The sequence below is a fragment of the Megalopta genalis genome, chromosome 16 (assembly GCF_051020955.1).
Source record: "Megalopta genalis isolate 19385.01 chromosome 16, iyMegGena1_principal, whole genome shotgun sequence".
Classification (NCBI taxonomy): Eukaryota; Metazoa; Arthropoda; class Insecta; order Hymenoptera; family Halictidae; genus Megalopta; species Megalopta genalis.
Window position 1 is genome coordinate 5044965 of NC_135028.1, and position 25068 is coordinate 5070032.

Consider the following 25068-nt stretch of genomic DNA (forward strand, 5'->3'; position numbering starts at 1 on the left):
AAATTAGGAGAGTTTCCGAAGGGTACTCGAAGCGGGCCCAGCGACCCAAAGGCCACGTGGTCCGACGTGGGTGACCCGGAGGAAAATTTCCACACGTTGTCACGTACAACTCATCATCCCCTCCGATTACCGAGCCGTCCCGAAAATACGCAAAGAGCGTAAGGGGCGGGCGGTAAAAAGGACAAAATGAGCAACGCTGATTGGAAAGGCCCAACGCGTGGGGTTGACCAATCAGGGTTGTTCAAGAATTTTACCAGGGCAAACGGCGAAACGAAAAATCAAACTCGATCACTGTATCGCGACTCGTCCGCAGACATAGTCCGCGAAATAAAAAGAACTTTCTATCACCGCACGCGAGAGTACTATTAATTACGAACAGATCCTACCCGAAAAAATGATTCAGTATTTATTCGAAATACCCGTATTATACGTACGTATAATACAACAATGCATACTACATTATATCCACGTTGTTTGCTGCAAAATTTGCTATCAACCTTTAGGTTTGTCGCAGTGAGAATCAGATAGCTCGATATTATGCTAAAGGATAACTCTACTAAAAACGTATTGGCACGAAGCCCAACCGGTCCTCGGTACCTCGTCGCGTCGTGGAATTAGCTTATCCGCTCCGACCAATCTATAGATTGACAGTCAGTTAATTAGGCGGATTATTAATATCAGATAATTTGTTGGCAATTAACCCGTGGCTGTAAAATTTAACTGATCCTTTGATCACAAGTTCCCGCGCGGCCGCTCGGCTCCGCGGCTCGAGAGTATCAGCTGATAGTCCTAAGCCAGGAATTATCCGAGGCCTTCTAATATGACGCTTTCTCCGTAACACCGACGATTAAAATCGCCGAGTTCCTCGGCAACAGTTTATTGCCTTTGACGTCGTCCTTTATTACATTCTTCACCTCCTCGAGTGGAAAAAATCCGTCCAAGACAGTTCTTTTGTCTCTGCAGCGTCAGCGGATATTCGCGTCGGTATTCTTGCTCAAAATGTCAAGCCTCGTCGCGTAACAGACGTTATTTCAGTTTAAGTAGCTCGCTGGAATTCCTCGCGCCCCGCCAGATTAGATCCTACCTTTCGCAATACTAATAAAACTCACGAGTTTTCGAAATCCGTGTCTACGGACCATAAAGTCTGAATGATATTGTGCTGCGAATACTATGTGCCCCGCTCGCGATCCGTCAGCTGTCGCGTTTGTTCCGTTCTTTGTAACCTCTCCGTACGCGCGCGTTTTTCATTTGAACATCGCGTTTGTGTCTCTTGATATCCGAAAATAATTTATCCAGCGGTGCAATAAAATCAGCGTTATTATCTTTTTGCCAGGCTCGCGCCGCTTCCGTGGACATGTTTCATGGCCAGTGGAAGGTGTCCAACGAAACGGAAGCAGTATTTTTTATTGCTCTTCTACGCTGCTATCAAAAACGTATTGCACCTTCCGTTCAGGTGACAAGCTTGTCGACGCTGCACCGCAAGCCTCGTTCTTTTGATTTTGGCTGACTCAGCGAAAATAATGTTGATAACTTGAATATCTTATAAGGACCAAAAAAAGATGATTTTCAAAATGTTCACAACAAAGAATATTTTACTTAGACTTACTAATTGATAATTTGATGGCGGACGGATAGTCTTTATGCACATCATTAGCGAATACATCCAGTAAATTATCGTTTGAATATTATACGTTCACGTAACTGTAGATCAAGGATTTCATTCACTTATCACAAAAATCAGTGAGTTAAAAAAGTTGCGAATATCGATGTATTATTTCTAATTTTTACTTGCCGATAGAAATTTCTATTTATTTTCTGACTCATTCTCTTATGTGAGGTAATACCTGCATGAAGCAGAATAAGATAAGTATTCGAATAACAGAGCAATTATATAAATGCAGTGTCATATTTCATTTTTATTGATTTATGTATTAACCTCTTAGGCACGACGGGCCACTATAGTGGCTTTCGCGGATGTCATCTCTCTGAACGACGCGCCACTATACCGGGTGTCCCAAAAATGTCTCGCAATGCGGAAATGGCGGGTTCCTTGGATCATTTGAAGCAGCTTCTTCCTTTACAAAAATGTTCTCCGAGGCACCGTTAACGAGTTATTAACGAAAAACAGTGACCAATAAGAATCGAGTACAGCTAACGCGAGGTGGCCCAGCCAACCAGCGCACGAAGCACAGTTCCGCTCATTGACACGGCCGCCTCGCGCCAGCCGAGCTCGCCTCTCATTGGTCACTGTTTTTCGTTAATAATTCGTTAATGGTGCCTCGGAGAAAATTTTTGTAAAGGAAAAAGTTGCTTCAAATGACCTGAGAAACCCGCCACTTTCGGATTGCGAGACATTTTTGGGACACCCTGTAGTGGCTCGCTCTAGTAGCTAACTCGCTCTCCGTTTGAATGAAATAATCATCTTCCTATGCATTATTTCACATTTCTTTTGTCTTCACATCGATTTGCAACAGTGTTAACAGTATACAGATGCAATACATACAGTATCAGACTCTGTACAGTACATATCAAAATCTGCCGTCCAGGGAAATAGCCTCGCGCAGAATTCAGCCGTATCTAAAAGGTTAAATCGTATTGCATACGGATTGTCTTAGATTGAGCTGATTATATCTGTGGAAACTAGTGAAAAGTATTCAGATAACAATTAGTTCTGATATTGGAGGACAGGATAATCAAGGTTATATTGCGATATATCAAATTCTATGGTTTCGTTGCAAAATAGAAACTTTAATATTCATTAATGAACAAAATCTTCGAATTTTTTCTCATAAATGTTTCAATTTGTAGCAAATTGACACCTGTTTTATAACACGGAAAAGAATCTTACAAGAGAGATTTCCCAGATGTCCAATCAGTATTGAAAAACTAGCGATTAAAAGTTACAGTATCTCACCTCCTGTTGACTAATACGAGAACTTGATATTGGAGAACTTGATATTCAACAGAAAAATGGAGTGAAAGATCGCCATAAGTAACTCCGGAAATAGCTTTTATTTGGAATTTCTCTATCCGATGTAAGAAGCTAAATTACTAGAATAATTTTCATTCTTCGAATGATAGTTCATAATGTAATTCTTCTCTCGATCTGCATAATAATTATAGAATCTTACTTACGTTTCCTACATCGGATGGAAAAATTAGAGATGTTACGTATAAAAGAATAAAAATTGGAAATTATAAAAATCAAAAACTAACAAACAAGTGGCCTAAGTCCATTTATGCTTAAATTGAGATATTTATTATTGGCAATGTCCAAAGACAGTGATGTCAAGGTTATGTCAAGGACATAACGGACCTACTACGATATATACCACCGGAAGATCATGATTTCTTCATATCCCTTTCACACACACGAGATGTAGATGTGCAGTAAATTGTTTTGTAATTGTATGTAGTTCAAACATGTTTTAAATCGCATAAATTATGTTTTTGAAGTGTTGTAGAGATATATAAAATAAATTGAGTATTCTCTTTTTTTCAATTTTAATCATCTTAAATTATGTTGAATGGACTTGGGCTCCTTCAAATTTTATAACGAACCTGGTTGTTAATTTTGAAAGTGGCCTAACTCCATTCTTGGCAAGAAAACGCATATTATTCACTGAATAATTGCCATTATTTTAACGGGAACTATAAATTTAACTCCTTTAGATACATTTAAGCAGCAATGACTCACTGGTATCCTCCACGCATATTTTTAATTGCATTGAAACACAAGCCCTCAAATATCTCAATTTAAGTACAAATAGACTTAGAGGCCAGTTTCAAAATAAACGGCTCACATAATTGTCTAGAAAAGTAACGATCTACGGCAATTTTACTATTTATGAACGAAAACATACATCAAATTTGAAAGATAAATTGTGCCTAGGTAGCCGGGTAGCCACATATTGGCACCAGGGTTAAACACGTTGAAAGACGGTTCCCCCATGAAACCGCGTAGCCGAGCGATCGCGATTGCGGCCGCCCGAAAGCCAGCAGCGTTCGTAGATCATTTCGCGACCGGTGTAACCAACGGCCACGGAAACGAGCGGATTAGCCAGGCCACGAAAAATCCGTGGAAACCCTGGTATCCATTACCGGCGTGGCTAGACGTGTCCGTAACTCATAGGATTTCGGCGAAACTCACGCGAACGTCTAACGCGGGGAATGTACGTCACGTGTGCGGGCGTCGTTGCGTCGCTGGCGTGCAGACAGCTGCACGAGGGTACCAACGAAAGAGATACAGGAAGGGGTCCAGCTTTAATATTCGAGTCCGTGCCTCTAGGTAGTTGCGGGAAATTCGGGTAGTTTGGCTTTCGGGCGCCGGGAATTTATCGTTCGTACGTAGAGGTGCAAACAGCCGCTGGCGGCTACCGTCCGACAATGATGGATTCGTGGTGCCCTAACCGGAAGCGATCGCCGATCATTACGTTTCACGATCTCCGGCGATCTACTTCCGGACGCCAGCAATTTGCCGACCGCTGATTTGTTCGTTCCCGCGGTCCCGCGATTAGGCGAGGGCCACGCATTCCCAGACTTCTTGGCGAGCTCAATCAGCCGGAATTCCGAATGGAACGCGCCAGGGGCATTTTAAAGATGGAATGAATGCTGGTTAGTTATGTTGCCGGCACTGTTCGAAGCGGCTATCTGCTATTTCGACGTCGTTGATTAGATATGGAATCGGGGAAATTAAACGCGGCACGCGGCGTACACGTGAATTTTGGCCGTTCGAAATTCTGAGGAGAACTTGATTTAAATACCGAGTTGATCGGCTTTTTTTATTGAAACAATATTTTGGTGTCAGCTTGTGAAGTGGGCAATTTGGAAAGAGGAGGTACGATTATTCGGTCCTAGCGGCTCGTTTTTATAGTTGTTAACAATCGGCGGCTATAAAGACGATCCGCGAGACTCGAATAATCGTATCTCTTCCTCCCAAATTGTCGATTTTTGTTTAGAAGCTGAAGGACAATTGGGGAGAAATCTTGTGGTAAATCATCGGGACTTCAGCAACTAACCTAATAACTAATAAATCGGATTCTTAAGCTTTTGTGTTTTAATAAACGAAAGAAATGATTGATTTATTCAGATCTCTTTTGAATTAAAATTACAAGTTAACACTCTTAGGGGCCAAGTTATAGTAACAAAACAATCTAACACTGTAAATTGATATTAATTTAGGTTTCTGATTGTTTTTATAATTGTTAACAATCGGCGGCTATAAAAACGAGCTGCAGGAACAATTAATAAATTGTATGCCACTATATTCGGAAAACTTTCCTCTATTTTTCGAGACCGATTAGAACTTTCTAACATTCGTACTTTTCATGTAATACCTCATTTTTGTCGAAAATTTTAGGTTTTTACAAAAGCTCGTTTTTTCGAAAACTGAGGGTGGTTGAGCAATTCGGTTTTCGGATTCTTGTTCGGGAAGTGAAGCTCCACAAGAATTTCATAGTGGCTATAGGAAATCAGAAGAAAAGTTTGATTTTGTCGACAGTGTAATTTGTACCACGAGCGGGCGAGGCTTCGAAAACTTCGAGTCGAGATGAGACGAGAACTTCTTTCGAGCTCGAAACAAGGCCTCGACACTTCCTCGTTCTCAAGATGTATCGGGAATTGTCGAAAATCTTCAGGTTCTCAGAAATATTCGAGGATCTTGAAACGACCGAGAATCTCGAGTGTACCGTAATCTACCGAGCCCATATGACGGAGCGGATTTTCTTCATTCGGAAACCGTCAAGAAAGGCTGCAATGCAGATTTCGTACACGATTGAGAGGAAAGAATTCTTCCGCAGGAGACAGGCTAGCAACAGTGGTCCTTAAGATTGAAGATGACATCGCAACCTTCACTTAGTGCAGCAGTTGCCCTTAAACAAATATTTGCGTATATCACTTTGCGTACAATCTCTAGATCTCTCGAGGAAAGACAGAGAACTCGCGACTGTAACCAGAACACAAAGTTGCCAAAAATAGCAGTTAATTATATTCACTTTCACTAGAGCAGCACATAATTACACTTTCACACAACACGCTCTACCATTCGATATGGCGAATACCACTGTTCGAGTGGTAAATGACGCTTTAGGGGACGCTACTTGCCACCGATTACGTATCGATTGCTAGATCGTAGAATGGATTGTCGGCGATACGACAATAAACACTTTACGGAGAACTTCCAAAGTGGTAGGGAGGTGGAGAGAGGGGGGGGGTAACTGCAACATTGTTGCAGTGCCTGGATCAATAAAATTTCGAGCACCGTCGCGAAGTTGTTGGACCAATAGAAATCGCGAAACTTCTCGGAACAAACCGTGCGGTCTCGCAAAAAATTCGCGAACGCATCGGGCCACGCCGATGTTAGTTGACAACGCTCTTGCGGGCAGCGTTGAGTGCAGCATTAATATTCCTCGAGGAGGGAAACTTTGTCCGAGTGTTTCGACGATTTCGCCGAGGACCGAATAGCGCGGCAGCTTTTATTCCGGCGCGTCTGTGCAATAACTCAGTGGGCGGCCCGTTCGAAGGTTAAAAACATTGAGAAATAGTGGCCGGTCTCATCCGGTGTACTTGAGCCAGGAGAGGATGGCTGAGGCATCGTGCTGAGAGAACCGTGAACAGGATAAAGGGGAACGACGAACGACAGGTACTCGGACGTGGAGAGCTATCGTTATCCGTTCCATTCGATTTCATGCTTTTTTCGGGCACGACGCCGTCCAATGGCGCGTGTACTAGCAATTGTCCTGTCTTCATCGAAACGACTCGAAAACGTCGGGACGAGAGCAACGATCTACCACGAGCTACAGTTGCGACAAAAGGTAACAGTCGAAGTGATTTCCATTTAATTTTAAGTACGGTAATAGTACTTATTATTGGTCGATTTTCGGGGGTACAGGATTATCGTCGACTTTGTTACAACTTAAAATATTATTGTTGAATATTTGTGCTACCGTTCGATACACTGATATTTTTAGATAACGTAACGAACTTTGAACTATTTTTTTTATATCAATAAATTATGATAGAGGCGAGTTCGACTGGCTCATTGGCTCGGCCGTTTCCCGCCATCTGATCTCGACGCTCATTGGTCACTGTTTTTCGTTGATAACTCGTAAACGAAGCCACGAATTACATTTTCGCCAAAAGGAAAAAGTTACTTGAAATGACCTTGGGAACCATTTCCGGATTGCGAGACATTTTTGGGGCATTCTGTACATTGGTTATCTACATCATGGTGGATGGTAGTAATTCTTAATAATCAGAAATTTCATCCAACTCAGATCATTTTGCAAACGAGAAATGAAGATCAGAGCATTTCTGCTGAAATCAGACTCACATTTTCATCAATTCGTTAAGTGCAAACCAGTTTGCTAATGTAAAAATATAGTTTCAAATTATAGGTACCATAACTTTCAGTGGTGTCTCGGAGTCATCATTCTAGTTCAGAGTGTTAAAAGAGAAAAACTTTCTTTGTTTAGGAATATTGAATTGATATCTTAATCAATTCTTAACGTTCCAGAGTCAATATAATTTGAATATTACATTAACTGTCGTCCGAAAAACAAAGTAATACTACTGTGATCAAAAAGTAAGGTGAAATTGTCATTTAAAACTCCCGGACATTAGGAAGGCAGGCAATTGTTTTTTTCCTAGGTCGGTAGGACTGTCTATAACAATTGCCAAGCGTCTGTTTGTTAAAAGGTTTAATTATCTCCGAGTTACACGTGTTTTAGTAAACGACCAAAAGTGAATTTTTCGATTTTTACAATGGGTGATTTTGTTGAGCAAAGAACTTGCATCAAATTTTGTTTGCGGAACGAATATTCTTGTGCGGACACGTTGAAAATGTTGCGGAAGGCCTTTGGTGATCAAACTATGGCACAAAAAAACGTTTATAAGTGGTACAACGAGTTCAAAGCGGGCCGAGAACGCGTTGAAGACGAACCGCGCTCTGGACGACCATCAACGTCTACCGACGAGGGCCACGTCCAAAAAAATCGAAGATTTGGTGCTTGAAAATCGTCGACTGACAATGAGAGACCTCGCTGATAGTGTTGGAATATCATTTGGCTCAGTCCAAACCATTTTGAAGGATGTTTTGTGTCTCAAACGCGTCAAGTCTCGATTGGTGCCATGTCATACTGCATTGGTTCTTCGCGACTTTTTTGCCAAAAACTCGACTCATATCGTCCCGCAACCACCGTATTCGCCTGATTTGGCTCCGTGCGACTTCTGGTTATTCAGCAAACTCAGAAGGCCGATGCGGGGACGCCGTTTTGACACGATTGAGGAGATAAAAACCGAATCTTGAAGGCTATACCGGAAAAAGACTATTCCGACTGTTTCGAGGACTGGAAAAAGCGTCGGAAACAGTGCGTTTTATCGGACGGGGATTACTTTGAAGGGGATGAAATTGATTTGGAAGAATAAATAAAGAATTTACATTTTATAAACAAATTCACCTTACTTGTTGATCACAGTAGTATACCGGCGAAGCCTCGTAAACTGACGCTTGCCTCGCGATTTGCATTCCATCGGGAACAGTCGAATGTTCCGTGATTTATGCGCAAGTGGTGCGCGTTGCATACGTTCCGATGCAGCTACGTCAAGAATATCGCGCGGTGCAAGGGAGCCCGATGCACTTTCTGCAATTTTTATTTCCACTGGAATGGGATTACCCGCGACTTAGAATTTAATCTGCATATCAAACTTTCCAGCAAACTCACGGCCTCAAGTTTGTTCTACTTTGTTCGTTGTCTTACGGGACTTCCAGCGGTTGTCCGACGCGGGCTTAAGCCGCGTATGGTTTACTCGGAAGTTCGTGATGTTTTTAAGAAGGTCGTTAGTCCGGCTTTTTCCGCGTTTCATTGCAGTCCTTGATTGTAATTTTTAATGAGCCCGGAACGATTGAATAAATCACTGCCGGTGGAAGAAGCGAGATGAAAAGTAGAGTCCCCGTAGACGTCCGCATTTTAAATATGTTTGACAATTTCGAGTACTTTTGCGGCGTCTTTTAGTACGCGCCCCGCCGTTATTTGCAAGGAAACGGGACACGATAATTTATTAACCCTTTTGCTACCAGCGACATATACTTCCGAGAAGCCGCAACCGCTCGTAGAGCTCGACGTCGCAGGTGCGCGGCGCGTGTCCTTTTTTAATCGATGATATAGTATTTTAACAAATTTATAAATTGACTGTACTATCAAGTTAAGAACAATACATCAGATTGTAGGTTTTATCTTTAGTCTGGAGATATTTCAGTCCATGAGAAGCTGTTGAATTAATGAATTATATAAATTAATGAGTTCGGTAGTGCGAGTGTCGAATGCGAGTAAACATAAATCTGTAGCCGTACGAGTGTACAAGTATTCGGAGATGTCGCGTTATTCTCCGAAAGCAATTTCAAAGCACTCCGTAGACAAGAATTTCTTCGACAAAAATTTGTATTTTGTTTTTTGCTATTAATCTGCTTCTATTAAAGTCTGCTGCAAAGCGACGCGCTGGCTTCAGAACGAACCTTCTATCCGCAGACTAGCGACAACTTACAGTTCGTAAAATTGTTTATTTCGCGTATTTGGAATGTTAGAAATATGTCTTGAGAAGAGATCCATGTCAGGTAAGTACATGTTTTCGGCGGAATCACTCCGGACTGTGAAGCGAGACCTGCTTCACAGAACCTGGTAGCGAACGGGTTAATAAATTAATTGAATCGGGGAAAAATGCCTGCTGCATTTGATGAAGATGACATTCTAGGCCTAGACGAACGGTACGGAATAATCCCATCAGACTTCTCGCAGCGCAAATTAGCAATAATACCAAGGGGGGTAGCGATAATCGATCGGCGGGGCTCGTAACTACGGAACTCGTGATAGGATTAAGTTGTTTGCGAAGCTCATTTTCATGAAGGAACTGAACCTTTTAATTGGACGTTTCATAATTAACAAAATATGAATATTTTCTCTCCTTCTTCGCAGAAGCCGCGGGACCGCAAACATCGCTTTTTAATTAATTTCCCAAAATTCGTTTTCTGGGTTAATTAAAAATGTATTAAAAGCCAGAGCGATAAGGCAGTCAGAGTGCGCGAACGAATCGCTGCAACCTTGTCTTGCAATGATAAATATTTTTACTGCTCGAGTCATTCATATAAGTAATTAAAGTTCTCGACAATTAATTTTCAAAGATCTGTATTTCTTTGACTACACACAAGATAAAATTCATTTATACGAAAAGATACTAACTTTCAATTAATTAATATTTTTTTCATTATTCTGGATGAAAGATGTTAATATAATATGGTTTATAATTTTTTCTAGAAAATATACTTCGGTAATATAATTACATAATTTAGGACTGTTAATTTTATAATTACATTTTTTAGGACTCTATATGCTGTTTATAGATTAATATATAACATTAGTAATATTAATATGCTTATATTGTTCAACAGCGTAGAATTCCTTTTTAATTTCATTTCGATGTGAAGTCAGTAGAAAATGAATCGGAACGGAAACCGTGCTGCAATTTAACGATTCCCCAGATTAGCGGAAACGGCATTTACTGTAAGCGCCTCTTGCCACATTTAACTGCCTCCCGACCCCGACACATCAACGCACCCTTCGCTATCTGGCGATCTACGTGTATATTCAGGTCGACGCGTGTTACGTATCTCAACTGGAACGTCTACTGAATTTAAAAGACCACACGCAGACATTTAAATTGTGCAGGAAATATTGGAATACGGTTTTACGCGCGTCGACTTCCTCGTAACAAGACGAAGTAATGTGATTTTCATATGCAGATAACTTCAACAGGCTTCATCTGTTAACATCCGTTCAACTTGCATAAATTATAAAACAGTTGCAATTATTAGTCTCCATTGCGTAGATGGTTAAAATTTTATACGGTTAGTTTAACACGTTCCGTGCCACGTGTACCATAAATGGTACACGTTAAACTTGACCACCAGGCCACGTGTACCATAAATGGTACACGCGGACATATTTATTTAAAGCGCTGAAGACAAACATTTTGTGACAAATTTGATTGTATAAAATATATTTCCACCAAAAGGATGAGAGGCATTGTAAAAAATGCTGTATAGAACAAAGCACATAAATTTGTTTAATCGTTATATACACAATAACTATTAATTACAATGTTTGACTTTTTTAAAGCAAGAGCTGCATAAAAACGATTGATTCGGGCAATCACTACTTATCTACTGATGATATAATGAAATATTATGTGATAATGTATCAATCTTTAGTCAAAACATCAAATGGCCTGAACGACAAGTTAGGCAAAAATGGCTTGGCACGGAACGTGTTAAGTATTGTGTCACATTTTTTTCTTTGTGCAGTTACACCTACTCGCAAAATTTAGTGTAAACACAATATACAGGATGAGACACTTAAAACGGGTAACCTGAATAACTTGCTTGGTTGTAATGATAGAAAGAAAAGTGTCAGGCAAAAGTTGTTTGATTATGAGAGACATATTTTATGATATTGTTGCGAATGACTGCACTTCTCCCGCGTTGCGGCATTTTATTTACAATAAAGTACATATAAACTATAATACAACTAAATTCAATTATGTTAGATATCTTTGAATTAGATGGTGTTGATCGCTCGACGGTTCGATCCCGACTCCTCGATTGTCCGTTGATAAAACACCTCCGTGGCGACCCCTCTCTTCTATTTTTTCTTTAAGGAGTTGCTCACAACAGGGCAGCTTCACATTACAGCGACTTGATTTGGACAAGTCGCCGTAACAATATTAATAGCTTTTTTGTTGGCGGAGGCATAGAGAAGATATGAAGGTCACACTTGTTTTCTTTAACCCTTTCGCTCCGAACGACGGATATATCCGTCATCCATATAAACACTCGCGGAGCCGAACGCCGGATATATCCGACATCCACATGATCGCCCTCTGGGGACGAACGCCGGATATATCCGACATGCTGGTAAAATCGCGACCTAATTTTTGGACTGCACCGCCTCTTGTTACCATTGCGTGAATCTTTTGACGAAACAAACAAACGACAATCCGAAATAAACGACACACCATTCAAGTTATATTTGTTCTACCTGAATTTCCCATTATTATTGTGTTACATGTCATAAAGGGATAGAAAATCGAAAGTACTAACTTTAGGACTAATTATTATGTATTATGTTTTGTATTATGAATATTATGTTTTATTTTATTACTGTATATTATATATTATTTCTTCACTTTTTCCGTTGTTAATGAAACTTTTTTTACCTATTAAATAACTTTATACCTTATGCAGAAATTATAACTATATTGTTTTAAAGAAAAATCCCTTTTCTTCCCAAATACACTATCCACGCGCAATGTGCACAATTTCGGCGGGTGGTTCCGTTCAGGAGGGGCGCTACGGCGGACTGAACCGCCGTAGCGAAAGGGTTAAATGGGATGATATTGTTTTTTATTTACATTTTGACAAAACTCGGTCACCTTACAACTGCCAAGTTCATCTCTCACTTTTCAGCATGCATATGAGCTCTACAAAACGCATTTTTTAAATTTTTGCTATAGGCCCAGATAAAAGAGTTAAAAATCGGGGGTTTTTACTTTGTTTTGTCATTCCAAGTAATAGCAAAATTGTAATAAAATAGTTCGGTCATTGACTAGTCCCTATATCATCTGAAAAAAATTCAAATCGTTTATTCTAGTTATAAAAAAGTTATCGCGTTTTAAAGAGTGCCTGAATATTAATGGGAGTTACTGTAGGTACATGAAAATTGTGGTATAAATCCTTAGAAACAGGCAAGAGCTTCGATGAAAAACGGTATTCCTCAAAAAGTTTCGGACGTATCCTCAATTTACGAATTCTTTTTTAAGAGCGTATTGCACCTTTGACGAACACTTCGTCGAATATTGATTCGCTATCTCGTCGAACCTTATCCCGTGCCAGACTAAGATTAACCAACCCTCGGTTGGAGCAACATTATTCCAGGGCAAGGCAGCCCTGTCAGATCGAGTCGTTGAACGGAAAAATAAACTGAATCGTCTTCTGACGAACTGTGGTCCAATAGCCTCGCCCGACACAATTGACGCCTATAAATCCGTCGTATTCGTTTGCGCGCGACGCTGAGAATTGAACGATTTTCCATTTCGCCTTGAATCCACGGTAAATTCGTTTCGATCCCAGCAAATACATAGAAGGCAAGGGACTACTAGACACGTGTGACTATTTTTAGAACTTCGAATGAGAGACAGACGGAATAATGAAAATCCATGAAGTAGCAACTCACGAGGAAAAAGTTAACGATTATCATATTGGGTTGGCAACAATTGCCGATTTCAGTTATAGATGCCTCTCACTCCCATTTTTATGATATCCGTAAATGTAATATTATAACATTATTATTATATATTATTATTATGCTCGTAGCGGCCGAGCCAACGAGCGAATGAAACCCAGTTCTGCTCATTAGCTCGGCTGTTTTGCGCCAGCTGATCTCGCCTCTCATTGGTCGCTGTTTTTCGTTAATAACTCGTAAACAAAGCGGCGGATGGCATTTTCGCTAAGGAAAAAATTACTTCGAATGACCTCAGGAACCCCCCATTTCCTGGAAGTATCATAATTTTGGGACACTCTGTATAGTAATGGACTGAGAACTCCTCCCTATGGAATACCTTTATGTTTTCATGTAATTATTGCCGATTTCAGTTATAGATGCCTCTCACTCCCATTTTTATGATATCCGTAAATGTTATATTATAACATTATTATTATTGTTATTATTATGTTATTTTTTATTATCCGTGAATGTTAGCAACTGGACAAATTGAATGCAGCGGTCAAGGAAAAGCGACCAGAATTGGTCAATCGTAAACGTGTCATTTTCCAGCAGGACAATGCTAGGCCGCACACGTCTTTGTCCACTCGGCAAAAATTGATGGATATTGGTTGGGAATTGATGTTACACCCACCAAATAGCTCTGATCTCGCGCCATCGGATCACCACTTACTTCGATCCCTGGACAACTCCCTTCGTGGTAAAACTTTTAACGATGATGACGCTGTAAAATCTCACTTGACTCAGTTTTTGGCCGAAAAGGATCAGACTTTCTACGAGCGTGGAATTTTCAAGTTGTCAGAGAGATGGCAAAAGGTCATCGAACAAAATGGAAAATACATTACAGATTAAACTTCGTTCCAAGTAAAAAAAATTTTTTATTTCATTGAACAAATCGGCAATTACTTAGTTGCCAACCCAATAGTATGAAAAGCTAACTGGAAATGTGTGTTGTTATTCAATTTTTGGTACGTAGATTGTACACATCATTCTCAAAGTCTGCTTTATCGAGGGTTGACGCACTGTGAATATGTATGGCGGTTTTCTATACACTAATTCGATCAATTTTGGTTACAGTTTGAATAGGGGAAAGTGATCGATTTGAGGAAATCGACAACTCACATTCAACTATATTCTTCACCCACGCCTTTTCATACGTCCGGCAAAGTCTCTCGCATCTTATGTCACGTCCTTTCTATACATTCTTCCAGGTTCACCGATTTTTTTCTCACTTTTTCTCAGCATTTGATATTTAACATTTCTCCATTTGAATAAAATCACGGTCCCATGAATCGGAATACCAACGTCCTCTATTACCATTAATTAGGGATAAAATTGAATTATTTTGCACGTATTGGAATTATTAATGATTCACAGCATAAATGTAATATTGAAATGCAAAATGTTAACCGTATTGTTTGACGGTACCGTATTTGCAATTCATGTTATAGAAAATTAATGACTCGGTCACAGAAATTTTAATTATTATTGACTTGTGGAGACGTTAATCGTTAAACGAGAAATACAACTGTTTCACATTATCCAAAAAAATGATAAGTCTAAAGTGAACATACATTCAAAATTTGCAATAACAGCATGATTTTATTATGTGCATAATAATACAAAGTAATATGAATGGTTATTGTTATATCATTGCAAAGCCGAAGGCGTGCGGAAGGATTCAAAGTGGAAACTTGGCGGAATCGATACAGTTTTTCCCGCCATTTTCGGTCACTATTTCTCCATCGGCCTCCCTTCGTTGACTTGCAAAATAAAATTGAACGGACCTAGTTGCTTGCAATTTTATTCGCGGAGGCCCGTGCGTCGAATTTTCGGTGGTGAAAAATTGTGGAAATTAGGGACGAGTGAATTCTGTGCCGATGCATGGGGCGGATCTTTCGACAGTGTCAGTAACTGAAGTCGCATAGCCGGCAATTTCCATTTTAATGCTTCGAAAACGGCAAATTCGCGGAAAAATTCCATCGAAATTGTTTTACATACAAATACGTTATTAAAAATGTCGACAAAGAGAACGGAAAATTCCGGCCGAAGAGAGAACACGGAAAAGTGGCTAGGGCTCCGGGTTCGAACGTTTCCGAATTAAACAATAACGAATATCGCGCATATTCGATGGAACGGAATTCGATGAACACTGTGTCGCTGTAATTAACTAATAAATTTACGTGCCCGCGAACATAGATATGTTATCCGTAGCGCAAGAGACATTTGTTGCAAACGTGCGCATTAATTGTTTCACGGTTTAGTTCGCTTTACATAATTATTCCACCAATAAAATATCAGCGCAATTGTTACCAGCAAATAATACGGTTTCCATTGACCGATCTCTAACGAACTACCGATGCATTCATGGTTGTAATTCTTATTCGCGATAAATCCAAAGTGACAAATATCCCATTACCTTCGAACGTAATCCAATACACTTAACATTTTTCAAGTTGCCCGGAATAAACGAGCTCCAAACCTATTTTTTATCCGACAGAAAATTAATGGACATAAATCCAGCAATTGCAATAATTTTTGTGCAGCACACACACCATTGTGTGTACCAATAATTATGGAAGTAGTCTGTGAGTCCGAGATGCAGTACACAACACATTATATTAAATATTCTCAGTTTGCAACGATCATGTTGATTAATTGATACCATCAAACCAATGATAAAAGAAAACATAAATAATAGTTGTCCGTAGAAATTTTTAGAAATACTCAATTTTACATTCACTTTTAAAGAATACCATAAATTTCTACTAAGACCTACCAAATTTCACAATCGCTAAAAGCATTGCATTACGAAAGTATTATAAGTATCTTCAAAATGTGTAAATTGGTCCACTTTTAAAGGTGGCGTTAATTGAGGGATAATGAAGAACTTTATGCAACAAAATTGTACCTTCAGTGTGAACGGTTGTTGGAAAAGCCTGCACCGTTGACCACATACAGGAAAAATGCATTATACAAAGAGAGACGAAGCTATAATGGAAAAACGAAGCCAGCACCTGAATACCAACTGAATTTAATTAAAGCGGGTAACTCTTTCTTTAGCTGGCCATTCGAGAATTAGCCGCCTTACACTCAGTAAACACATTCGACGTGTTTTTCTTTAGCTCCGTTTGACAGCGTTTTTTCGCGGTCCCAGGATTCCAGGTTCAACATCACGCGACAAATTTTTCATCGCGGCGTACTATTCGCGAGGGAAAAGTAACAGAATCCTCGTACACTGTACAGTGTTCCTAATGAGTAGCCGTCCGGCTATAACTCGTGTAAGGCTGCGTATACATACGCGTTTAATGTCGACAATTAGATTGAATACAAAAATCAATCTAGCAAATAGCTTCTTATTTACTACCCGATATGATTTAATCGTGAAGGCATGTGATTTCGTATTTTGACTAGTCGTTATTGCTTTTACTGAGTTGAATCGTGTCAGTTAACGCAGATATTTCATAAAGAGAGAATATATTTTACACCTTCTCTCTCTCTCTCTCTCTCTCTCTCTCTCTCTCTCTCTCTCTCTCTCTCTCTTAACCCTTAAATGCATAGAGTCCCAAAAATGAATCAATAACTTTTTGCGCGGATACCCGACAACAGTTTTGATATCGATACATTTGGCTGAGTGGCAGTGATTCCTTTGTCCATTGACTTATCAAAAATTAACTAAAATAATGACATTTGACTTCAATATTTGTATCTTTCTGACGTTATACCAATTGGCGCGCATTTTTGATAGCGGGTTCATTTACGTACTTTTGGAAGTGGATTATTTAGAAATATTTTGGTGTATTCGTTAAACAAACAATATTTTCTAAAGGTAAGGCTCTTATTTATTAATTTGCTAGTACTTTTGTCTATATTCCGTAACTATCATGTGTATGGAGGGCTTATTTCGTGTTGATGCAAAAATGGGACAACATGCACTAATGGTAATAATTACGACATGTATTTAGTACTATGCTTCCTTTATTGGTTTGTTGGTTTTGTTTTGGTGTGGTATGCATGTGGTTTATAATTTTGTTATAGATATGTCATACTAACTAAAGAATTTTTATGTCTATTTTGCATAGTGTACCAAAAATGAATCATTAATATTTTTCAATAAAAACCCTATAAGATATGACTTATAATTTTTTTTAATATTTTTCCCGATTTCCACTCATTTGAAAAATTATAACCCTATTTTTTAAATAAAATTCATTAATTCATGCATTTAAGGGTTAACACGTTCCGTGCCACGTGTACCATCGATGGTACACGCTTGCATGTTTACTTAGTGAACCGAACAAATTGTTTACAAGAAATTTAGAACCGAAGAATCAATTTCCACCGCAAGAATGGGCGTTGATAAGTTTTTGTTACGTTGTTATGTGTACGAGAATTGATAATTGCACGTAATACATCAAGTTTTAGTAAAATATCAAAGTGTGAAGATTCGAGTAAAAAAAGCTCGGCACGGAACGTGTTAATTGAATAAAAGTTCTAATTGAAAATTCAAATAGTGAAAAGTATTACGATTACTTCCATAACTAAATATAATTCAATAATATGAACTGGCGTTCCGACGAATAAGTTATAAAAGGTTCATCGGATGAACGTGACAAATGATGGTTGCAGTAACAAAATGATTTCCTCGATGAGACATTAGTCTTCTGTAGCATTCGATATATTCGAATTTTACATCAACATCGACGAGTTTTACTTCATAGAGAATCCGGTTTTAAAAATTTTATTTTTAAGTGATTTATTATAAATGATAACATCGAGCAAATAAACTATTTCCATTATGGACAATATGTGGGGAATTTTACACATTATTCGAAGAACTTAAGAAGCAATCAGATAAGTTTCATAAGTACTTCGTTTTATTATTCATTAAATGTAATTGAAAGTGGAATTTTAAGACAATCGAATTTTCGGCCACGCATTCTACTGGAAAAGAAAGACTCGCGATCACATTAAGGTAAAAAATATTTCTATTTTCATGATATTCGAATTAATGCCAATAATGATCGCGATAACTAACTTAATAATGGTAATTAAAAATTATATAAAATCTGCAGAACTAGCACTCTGTTCTCGCGTTTCCTCATTTTAAAATAACAGTTGTATAATTTCATTTTGACCATTAATTTTCTCTCAGCTGGTACTTTCCAAAGGAAATGTAATAATAAATAAAATTATAATCAGCATCATCTTTATTACTGTCCTGTGTATTGTCCTTGATGTTCCTCTGCTTTTTCCATTCTTCTAACATTTCCTTTTCTATTCAAATTATATTTTCTAAAATTGCTGATTTTCTATTTTTCTTTCGTTTGCGAGCATTCTCGACAGGCAATTGTGAATCCCATGTCGCACTCTTTGCTTCTGACATGTGGTGTTCGTTTAATTCCTCTTCCATTTGCTTATATCACTTATTTCATCCGTGTTTGGTAATTCATGTACCTCCTCAATATTTCTTTTAGATGTAGATGTTACTTATGTATTTAGAGGAACACTGCTACATAACTTCCTTAACACAAATTGACAAAAATTATTTCGCTATTTAAAATTGGACTTCTGGCAACTATTAAACTGTATATTATACAATGTAAATAATAATAATGCCTTACATATCTACATTATTGTAAATACAGTTGTTATTGGTGTCCACTTCTCGACCAATTTTCTCCCGTTTTATTTCAGTTAAATACGGGTCATGGTATTATTTAGTCTTTAAGTTCCATAATTACCGTCGTTCACAAACCAATGCTATTAATTTATCTGTGTCCACGATTACATTCATTTTTGCGTACACGTTGATGCGAGGGATCAAACGCGTTCGAATGGCAAATTCGTTCTGACGAAATTGTTGCACCGCATGTGCACTACATATGCGACAACAAAATCAATACTAAAGCAATGAAATTACATTACTACTACACTGCAGTTTATTTATGCATTAACATCCAGACACATTTCACGAAACAGAAGTCGGCGATTGATTTCACACGATAGATCGAACGTACCAACGAAAAATCGTGGGTTTTTCTGTTCTCAGGAAATGCATCCAATGTAACCACTCGCATAAGAATCTATAACCGCAGCCTAAGTTGCGAAGTACCATGCGTATTTTATAAAACGCGTTTCGAAATGATTCCAAAATGCGATCATGCTTAGTACCAAATTTTATATAATTTAACCCTTTCGCTACGGCGGTTCAGTCCGCCGTAGCGCCCCTCCTGAACGGAACCACCCGCCGAAATTGTGCACATTGCGCGTGGATAGTGTATTTGGGAAGAAAAGGGATTTTTCTTTAAAACAATATAGTTATAATTTCTGCATAAGGTATAAAGTTATTTAATAGGTAAAAAAAGTTTCATTAACAATGGAAAAAGTGAAGAAATAATATATAATATACGGTAATAAAATAAAACATAATATTCATAATACAAAACATAATACATAATAATTAGTCCTAAAGTTAGTACTTTCGATTTTCTATCCCTTTATGACATGTAACACAATAATAATGGGAAATGCAGGTAGAACAAATATAACTTGAATGGTGTGTCGTTTATTTCGGACTGTCGTTTGTTTGTTTCGTCAAAAGATTCACGCAATAGTAACAAGAGGCGGTGCAGTCCAAAAATTAGGTCGCGATTTTACCAGCATGTCGGATATATCCGGCGTTCGTCCCCAGAGGGCGATCATGTGGATGTCGGATATATCCGGCGTTCGGCTCCGCGAGTGTTCATATGGATGACGGATATATCCGTCGTTCGGAGCGAAAGGGTTAAAGCAAAATGTAAGATCCGTCAAGATTTTACGAATATTCATTTGTATTTCACTTAAAGAGAATCAAATTTTAGAAATCAACGATGTTATATAAACGTCAACGTAAAATGATGAAAATAAGTCCTGTTAAAATCTGTAGTGTCTTTTCTACAAGATTACCTAGTTTTCTTTTTAATCAGTTTTCTTTATCCTGTTTTTATCTCTGTTTAACTCGAGAAAGATAACCTACGTCGCAGAGGCGCCTGCGAAGACTGTTGATTTTTGTTAATTTTTCATAGAGGTCTAGTGATTTAAGTTTAAAATTACTTAAAATATAAAAAAATATAATATAAATGCATTTTATTTTTACAATAATGCCAAACCTTTAAAATGACTAGATTAACTTAAATAAATATCCATTGTTAGTATAAAATTGACGCCTTAGAAAAGCATGCGCCTCTGAAGCGTATGGTTATCTTTTACGTACGTTGTCATATGGTTATCTTTCTAGGGTTAATGCGTGTGCATACGGCGTTTTATAAAAGCGGATTGTTTTATAAAAATGTTTCATAAAAATCTTATAGAGGAAGCTCGGCATGCGAGCCATTGTCTGGCTTCCGCAGTGTTCCGACTGTTTCTTTTTTGAAATTACGTCCCCCGTGGGTTTGATTTAAAATGGATCCCTCCGCGGGGAAGAAGACTGTTCCCGTCGTGTCAAACAAATTTCCCGACGATCGCCCGTGCGCTACGATGCGAGCAAAGTGTCTTAAGCGTCTCGCAAAGTGTCTTGTCGGAAAAATTGCACGATAATGGCGTAATTTCTCGGGGGATAGGGCTTTGCGAAGACGCGCGCGAGCTATGTATGGATCTCAATTTTCCGCGGCAATAAAGACGGGGACAGGCGGCTGCCGGCCGCGTCGAATTAACGACAAATTCGACTTAAAATGGCGGGCCATTTGTCCGACAATGCCGCGATGTGAATTTTGCCCGTTTCGCTCGAGTGGGATGCGCGCGAGTTTCTACGGTCCTTGACGAACGAGTTTTAGTCGAAATCGGGGATCGTTAACGTTTCGTACAAGTTGGAGTGCATTCTAAAAGAAATAAATATTCCTCTTGGTTAATCGAGTACTCTGTTTAACATTCGGACGACGGAACTCGAATCCGTTTGATTCACAAGTATAAATGTTGTTACTTAAATATTTAGTTTGTTACAATTGATATTTCCATATGTGTTATTAAATTTTCTATAAAATAGCTAATGCGTGTAGAGAGGAAGTACCTAAACAAATTTGTTGTAAAACATTTGCTAGACAAAATTATAAATGATCCTAAACATACTCAGCTATAATTTTGTCAACGAGGTCCTCTGCTCGAGTGATAATAATATCAGTGATTAATATCAACCTTAAAATAAATGAAGATATGTACATACAGCATAAAAAGAAATATTTCAATTTACGATATTTCAAGGTCATTGAAATCGGTGTTGAGAGGTGTCTGTTCCGAATAATTATTAAATTATTTAGTACTGATAGGAACTACGTTTAGTAAGCACAACATCGTTTACGTACCTTAGCGTGATCCGGATTTGGTAGACTGAGGGTTAAATATTATTATAAACTTAACTTTCATTTACTCTCTATATTCTTATAGTACATTGTGTATGAAAAAAAATGATTCAATATTTATTTGGTGTATACTACTGTGATCAAAAAGTAAGGTGAAATTGTCATTTAAAACTCCCGGACATTAGGAAGGCAGGCAATTGTTTTTTTCCTAGGTTGGTAGGACTGTCTATAACAATTGCCAAGCGTCTGTTTGTTAAAAGGTTTAATTATCTCCGAGTTACACGTGTTTTAGTAAACGACCAAAAGTGAATTTTTCGATTTTTACAATGGGTGATTTTGTTGAGCAAAGAACTTGCATCAAATTTTGTTTGCGGAACGAATATTCTTGTGCGGACACGTTGAAAATGTTGCGGAAGGCCTTTGGTGATCAAACTATGGCACAAAAAAACGTTTATAAGTGGTACAACGAGTTCAAAGCGGGCCGAGAACGCGTTGAAGACGAACCGCGCTCTGGACGACCACCAACGTCTACCGACGAGGGCCACGTCCAAAAAATCGAAGATTTGGTGCTTGAAAATCGTCGATTGACAATGAGAGACCTCGCTGATAGTGTTGGAATATCATTTGGCTCAGTCCAAACCATTTTGAAGGATGTTTTGTGTCTCAAACGCGTCAAGTCTCGATTGGTGCCATGTCATACTGCATTGGTTCTTCGCGTCTTTTTTGCCAAAAACTCGACTCATATCGTTCCGCAAACCACCGTATTCGCCTGATTTGGCTCCGTGCGACTTCTGGTTATTCAGCAAACTCAAAAGGACGATGCGGGGACGCCGTTTTGACACGATTGAGGAGATAAAAACCGAATCTTGAAGGCTATACCGGAAAAAGACTATTCCGACTGTTTCGAGGACTGGAAAAAGCGTCGGAAACAGTGCGTTTTATCGGACGGGGATTACTTTGAACGGGATGAAATTGATTTGGAAGAATAAATAAAGAATTTACATTTTATAAACAAATTCACCTTACTTTTTGATCACAGTAGTAGGACACACTGTACTGACTAAGAAAGCCTTGGCAAACATAGGCCAATAGGTCAACCGTTTCTGAAATATAAACATTTTTGTCGATGATTGATTCACTACTGACTTTCCGATATTTGCAGAAGATCATGTATTCATCGGAAGAACCTGGAGTTGATGCTTCAGGGTTATGTCGACGTTCTTGCATCTTGTATTTGTTGCGTGTTTCACTTTGTCTTTGTTGTTCTACCGCTGCTGACTCCCGTCGCGTGTTCGCTCGCTTGTGGCGCGTAAATGAAACATACACATATGCGCCACGCGCGCGCGCACATACACAACATTGGGACGCCCCGTACATATAAAGCACAGGCACGTGCGTCTGATGTTCTCCTAGCCGAAATTGGCGACCACGGGAGAGTGGAACGCTGACGGGAGTCAGGAGGCGTTGTTTGTTTTTAATCGGCCGGAGTCGAGTCCCTTGTTTCGTGGAAATTCAGTGTTGCGTGCACTTGGGGGGTGATTTTTGCCAATAAAGGAATCGCGTTTCCTTACTTCTGCGAAGGCGGTAAGTGGAATCAGTCCTACACTTTTCTCAGCAGACTTCTTCTGAGCAACACAGACAGTACTTTGAAAGCTGAACGTTAACTAAATCAGCTCTATGGTTGTTTCGGGTAGGATTGTTCGTAATTAATAGTACTCTCGCGTGCGGTGATAGAAAGTTCTTTTTATTTCGCGGACTATGTCTGCGGACGAGTCGCGATACAGTGGTCGAGTTTGATTCTTCGTTTCGCCGTTTGCCCTGGTAAAATTCTTGAACAATCCTGATTGGTCAACCCCACGCGTTGGGCCTTTCCAATCAGCGTTGCTCATTTTGTCCTTTTTACCGCCCGCCCCTTACGCTCTTTGCGTATTTTCGGGACGGCTCGGTAATCGGAGGGGATGATGAGTTGTACGTGACAACGTGTGGAAATTTTCCTCCGGGTCACCCACGTCTGACCACATGGCCTTTGGGTCGCTGGGCCCGCTTCGAGTACCCTTCGGAAACTCTCCTAATTTATGACGGTCTCTTTAGCTATTGAGGAATTTCTTAAAAGACTCTACTGCAAACATGTGCTATCAAGTGGTGAGCTTGTCTTCTCAAAAATAGCTTCTTCGAAGGAGAGTCATAAATTACGTTGGCCGTTTGCACGAGGACTGAAGATCTTATTGTGCGCACGACTGGTCGCTACAGTTGCATTTGATAGTCCCGATGCTGGTTGCAGAAAATGGACGAATGAGAGACACATCGGTTTGCTTTATATGAATTTCGAATGATGATAGATTAGGTAATGGAGAGACACGCGGGAAAATGGAAAACACCGAGAAGGAACTCCTTGTCTGAATGAGGAAAATGAGAGAAACGTGGAATAGAAAGGGAGAGAGTTAAGAACAAATATCAAATGGAACTCTGAAGAAGAGGCCAGTGAGAAGTTGATAGCGACATTGCCCACTGTAGAACCACCAATCTCTCTGGTCAAACGTCACTTTAGTGCACGTCGTGAAATCTTTATTGTAAGTTATTGGGGAAAGTCTGGAACAACTGAACGTTCCATAAATACCTAGAGATATATTTTATAGAGCTTAATCACGTTGGTTCGTGTCCAAGTCGTTTCGAAAGTCTGGTTTGCGAAGTCACGTAACTCTAATCGTCGAAATAAAAAGGAAGAACAGTGACATTCAAATCGAAAGTTTATATTTCATTGAAAATGTAAATTCGCGTCTCTTGCCAAATATAGAATTCCTGGTTAAAAGCGGAATTGAAATTGGCATTTTTCGCCGACTGTAAATAAATCATGCGCGTATATCAACTAAACACATATTGCAACACATATTAATGAAATATGCAAAATGTGGAATAAAGTACAATATAAAGTATGAAAGTGAGTACAAATATGTAATGAATAAACTGAAAATATGCCATTACCGTGGCACCTTTAATGTTTACCAATTGTGCTTATAAATCCAATTACAGTAAATGCTCGCGTAACGAACAACGAATCGGGAATGTTTCTCGGTTGATATTAATTTACAAACGAGAAATATATGTTTATGATTAAAAAGACAATTTTAAAGTGAATATTTTCGACGTAATTACAAATTCTCGTGTAACAGTTTGAAAGAATCATTTTTATGGCATAAATTAAAAGTACTATATTTAAATAATGTACTCTTAAATTTTTATGTTCCTATCTCAAAAAATAACATTTAATTTTACTTTCCAATAATATATTATACTATTTTCAGGAAACATTTTAAGCTAAACATTTTTTTTAGAAGTTTTATACCAAAAAATAATTCCTTTTTAAAATACTGTAGTTTTTAATTTTTAAGCATTTTTTGTTCAAA

At 38.8% G+C, this 25068-nt stretch overlaps 1 protein-coding gene across 3 annotated transcripts in view; it reads left to right on the forward strand.

The window, feature by feature from the left end:
* The window catches only part of LOC117227501 (glutamate receptor ionotropic, kainate 2), a 259682-nt gene that overhangs the window by 36309 nt on the left and 198305 nt on the right, over positions 1–25068 (forward strand). The window lies entirely within an intron of this gene.